The sequence below is a fragment of the Octopus bimaculoides genome, chromosome 3 (assembly GCF_001194135.2).
Source record: "Octopus bimaculoides isolate UCB-OBI-ISO-001 chromosome 3, ASM119413v2, whole genome shotgun sequence".
NCBI classification, from domain to species: Eukaryota; Metazoa; Mollusca; class Cephalopoda; order Octopoda; family Octopodidae; genus Octopus; species Octopus bimaculoides.
Window position 1 is genome coordinate 50,295,950 of NC_068983.1, and position 5,692 is coordinate 50,301,641.

The window sequence follows — 5,692 nt, forward strand, 5'->3', positions numbered from 1 at the left end:
TATATATATACATACACATACATACATACACCAGAGACTGAGAGACAGACAGACAGAGAGTGGGAGAAACAGAACCAGAGAGAAAAGTAAAACTGGGTAAGAAAGAAAAAGGAAGCCATTTTATATATTTTATACCTTTTCACAGCTTCCATAAAAGCCATCAATTGATAGTTTGCTGAGTACAATTTTATCACCGTTAAACTTGAAATGTTCATCTTAAATAAAAGTAAAAGAAATATACGAGAGAGACAGAAACACACACTAATGCACATGTGCACATTATACATACACACGCATACACACAACATTTATACATGTGTGTGCATATATATATGTGCGTCTGTGTATGTACATTCGTGTGTGCGGACGTTTGTAGGTCTGTTCTGATGAGTGATTCGGAGTGTATGTGTTGACATACGTTTTCACAGGATGAAGGACAAAAAAATCGGTGTCCAAAAGTGAAAGTAAAGTGATGCTCTGTATTTGAGTCTTGAAAAAAAATTATACTAAAGAAAAAAAAAAAAATGAAATGACATTTTACTAATCGTTATTCCAAATTTATTGTTACCACTTTTCGGCCTAGAAATCGACAACCAGAACCATAGATTATCGATTTCCTGAGTTTCAATTTCCGATAGTTTCTATATGTCCTATCTACATGTAAATGTACACTTATGTACATATACCTACAGAACTACACAGACATGAATATGTATATATATATATATATATATATATATATAGACACACATACTTACACATACATATATAATATGCTGTTTTAGGCCATGAATATTCTAAATATTTAGTGGTATATACCCATTTTAGAACTAGCTACGATCCGGGCATCTTAACCTGTGCCTGTAGCGATACGTATTAACGTAGACTCATCCACAGTAGAAAAAGTTTACATTCAAACCCATCCCCGACCTCACTCAATTTTCTCTATGTCACCTTATAAATTTTGAAGTTATTTGTTGATTCTTTGAGAATCTTCTTTCGGAGTCGGACCCAGTTGCTATTAGTCGTTTCTTTACCTTGCCTCAAATTGAAGATGCAATAATTCGTTACTTCTTTTGTAATAATTCGTTACACTCTTGTACTTTTTTCTTTGTTTTTTTCTTTGTTCCTTACATCCGTTCTTTCTTTCTCTGTGTTGTATTTATATCATCCTTGTCACTCTCTGCCTTATATTTATATGCGAAGATGCTTGGCTTAGTGGTTAAGGTATTCAACTCACGATCGTGAGTTCGATAACCGGTGGAGCAAGACATATTTTTTTTTACGTTGCTCCAGTTCACTCAACTCGAAAAATGCGTAGTACCTCTATTGCAAAGATCCAGCCTTGGCCCATTTTGTGCCACGCTATATCTCCTTGAGTACTACGTTAAGTGTACGCGTAGCTGTAAAGTGCTCAGTCACTTACACGCTAATTTCACGAGCAGGCTGCTCCGTTAGTCAGATCAACTGGAGAACTGGCCTTAGTGACCGACGGAATACCAGTAATATATCTCTATAGTGGAGAATTTCCAGATTCTTCTCACATCTCATTTAGTATTAAGGCGGTGAGCTAGCAGAGTCGTTAGCACGCTGGGTGAGATGCTTAGCGGCATTTCGCCCGTCGCTACGTTCTGAGTTCAAATTGCGCCGAGGTCGTCTTTGCCTTTCATCCTTTCGTATTCGATAAATTAAGTACCAGTGAAATTCTGGGGGCCGATCTAATCGACTAGCCCAAAGAAAAAAGACTTCGGGCCTTGAGCCTATAATAGAAAGGAGCATTACTAATATTTTATTCTCTGATTTTTTATTATAATAAATACTATGATAAGAATTACTGGATCATAGTATTTAAACGTGGTACTTATTTCATCGGAATGTTTTGCTAATCCGCTAGGTCACGGGAACGAACACAATCCGTCACCAGTTGTCAATCTGTGATAAGGAACAAACACATACATATATGTATACACGGTGGTCTTCCACACTGTTTCCGTTTACCAAATTCACTTTTAAGGCACTGCTCGACCAGGGAATATAGCAGACGACACTTGCCTAAGGTGCCACACATTGGGATTGAACAGGGAAACAAATAGTTGCAAAACGAGCTTTTTAACCGCAATGTCATTCTTGAAATATTAGTTATATTGATTTTCTATATGTCTTGATTTAATCAAGAGTATCGACTTTGAAATATGAACGACATGTTGTTTTGAATAAACGGTAAAGGGAAACTAGAAAATGCAAATATGAAATCATTATATACATGCATACTTACATACACATTTACACACACATCTCTCTCTCTCTCTCTCTCTCTCTCTCTATATATATATATATATATATATATATATATATATATATATATATACGCGAAATAAACACATAACGAACTGTGTTTATATAGACGAAAATAATATTCACGTAACTTGTGTCAACACCACAACCACCACAATAACAACCATCATAACCACCATCACTACCATCATCATCATCATCTTCATCATCACCAACATTTGCTTATCTTTATCCTCTTAAAAAATCCAATCTCACTTTGAGTTTCCTTTTTATAACTTTTGGCATATTGAAGAATTTTGATTTTCAGTTCTTTTTTTGATATAATTCTTTGACCTTCATAATTTTATTTTTTAAAGATATTTACTATTTTTTCTTCCCCTAAATTATATATTTTGTTTTATTTTATTCATATTATCTCTATATTTTTTCAGAGTCTCGCTTTCCTTCCTTTCGTTATTTGTAATTCTTTCGTTGTTGGTATATAAAACTATTTTGTATTTTTTTTTTTAATTTCACAAGTGAAATATTTTTTTTAATTGAATCTGTGCATTAATTGTAGACGTAGTTTCAATAACAAACAAAACGTCACCTAATTTTCTAATTAGTAACGTGTCTCGCTATATCTTATTTTCTCTTCTGATCTAATGAGTTTATTTTAAACAATGTTTAATTTATCATGTGTAGGAATGTGGTACGCAATGAGGATTTTGATTATAACTCTTCCATCATGCAGCGAGGTGGCAGAATCGTTACCACGCCGGGCGAAATGCTTAGCGGCATTTCGTCCGTCGCTACGTTCTGAGTTTTCGGGGTCGATAAATTAGGTACCACTAGACCGCTCCTCCGAAATGTCAGGCCTTGTACTTGTATTATAGAGGATTATAATTGTTCTATAAATTCTTAAAATCATCATAGCTGAAATATATCGAATGTTGAGTCAAAAATTTGCTCACGATGTTGCCGCTTGACTTAATAGAATTAACCACAAAATATTCTTCATGCCATGGTTCACGGTCTCATATATGCTGCATTGCATATTGTGAATCTGAGTAAATCTTGTCGTATGAGAATATCAATAAGCAAGATTGTCATGGCTTGAAGAATTTGATGATAGACCAGCTCGTTCAGTGCCGATGTAGTTTTAAATGATGGAAATATGATTTATATTTACTTCGTTTTATTTTATTCATATTATCTCTATATTTTTTCAGTGTCTCACTTCTCTTCCTTTCGTTATTTGTAATTCTTTCGTTGTTGGTACATAAAATTATTCTGTATTGTTCTTTTTTTTATTTGAGGAGTAGAATATTTTTTTTAACAGAACCTGTGCATTAATTGTAGATGTAATTTCACTAACAAACAAAACCACCTAATTTTCTAGTTAGTAACGTGTCTCGCTCTATCTTATTTTCTCTTCTGATCTAATCTGGTTTGCAAGACTCTTTATGTTAACTCATGTGTTGCGGGAAATCATACTGTGTCTGGGAAGAGTCCTATCGTCTTAATGCTTTATTATCTAACACACTCACTAGTTCGATTTCCACTCATTCATTATTTATATTTTTTCTTCGAAAATTTTCGTTGTTTTTGCAACCTTGGCCATTGATTTTGTCTCTGTCCGTTATTGGCAACTCCAATAACAGACAGAGTTAATATACATGGACAAAGCTGAAAAGGGAACGAACATTTGGGAATAAAAATATAAATGATAAATAAATGGAAATCGAATCGGTGTGTGTGTATGTGTTAGATAATAAGGCATTAAGACAATATGACTCTCTCCTGACAAAACAAGATTTATTTTTGTCTCAAAATTTGGTACGAGACCAACTCATATGGGAGAAGAAAGGCGATCACATCTGGTCCAGAGCTCAAAGGCTACTCATTTATTCTACTTTACATTTTAATTGATTACAGTGCACAACAGGAATTTAATTTATTGATGAAAGGCTAATCCAACTTCGGTGTCTTTTAAACAAAGAACATAAAAGAAGCAGAACAAATGTCGCGAAGCATTTTGTCTGACGTGCTATCTATCCTACTAGCTCTAACATAAGTAAAATGTTAACCATGTGGGCATTTAAATTGATGAGTTAAATCCCAGCGCATAACTTCCGGTATTTTATTTCTTTATTACCCACAAGGGACTAAACATAAAGGGAACAAACAAGGACAGACGAAGGGATTAAGTCAATTACATCGACCCAGATCGTAACTGGTACTTAATTTATCGACCCCCGAAAGGATGAAAGGCAAAGTCGACCTCCGCCGAATTTGAACTCAGAACATCACGGCAGACGAAATACCGCTAAGCATTTCGCCCAGCGTGCTAACGTTTCTTATTTCTTTATTGCCCACAAGGGTCTAAACACAGAGGGGACAAACAAGGACAGGCAGAGGGATTTAGTCAATTACATCGACCCTAGTGCGTAACTGGTACTTAATTTATCGACCCCGAAAGGATTAAAAGCAATGTCGACCTCGGCGGAATTTGTACTCAGAACGTAACGGCAGACGAAATAATGCTAAGCATTTCGCCTGGCGTGCTAGAGTTTCTGCCAGCTCGCCGCTTAACTTCCAGTATTTATATCGAGCGGGAAGCCTGCGAGGCAAATTGAGAATACAATGACGTATATTTTTCGACGCTCTGCTATTGACAATGCTAACAACAATATTGCCGGTCATTCTCTGTGTTGAGAAGCAGGTTCAAAAGCCATCATTAAATTGTTTATTAAATATTCAGTTGAATGAATTAATTTCAATCTCAAACGAACCATAATTGACATGGAATAATGAATTATTGGGAAATATTTCTGCTGAGATTATTTTTAAACAAAAAGACAAACCAACACAAAGTATATAAATCGCAAACGCAGATCATGACACTACTGTTCAGCAGTTTTATTCGTAAATATTATCCCTGGTTACAAGTTAAAATCGAACATTATCCTCTGTATGAAGATCTACAATGTTACTTATTACAAATATGTATGTAGATGGGTGTATATAGATCCTCTTCACTTTCTCACGCTCTCCAGCCCTACTTCCATCCATATACACATGTATGTATGTTGCCAAATATATACATATGCAAAAAAGAAAGACGAGGAAGATAAAGAAAAACAGGACGAGAGCTTGTGATACTGAAAAGAAAATAGAGAAGGATTATGTATGAGAAATAAAGAGAAAATTAGAGAATTAAATACTAACGAGTTGAGAAATAGGTAAATGGAGAGAGAAGACTAAATGATTAAACCAAGGTAGCCAAAGGTATATAGGTAGATAGATAGATAGGTAGATAGATAGATAGATAGATAGATAGATAGATACAGAAAGCGAGAGATAGAGGGACAGAGACAGAGGTAGAGAAAGAGAGTGAGAGAAACAGACAAAAAGA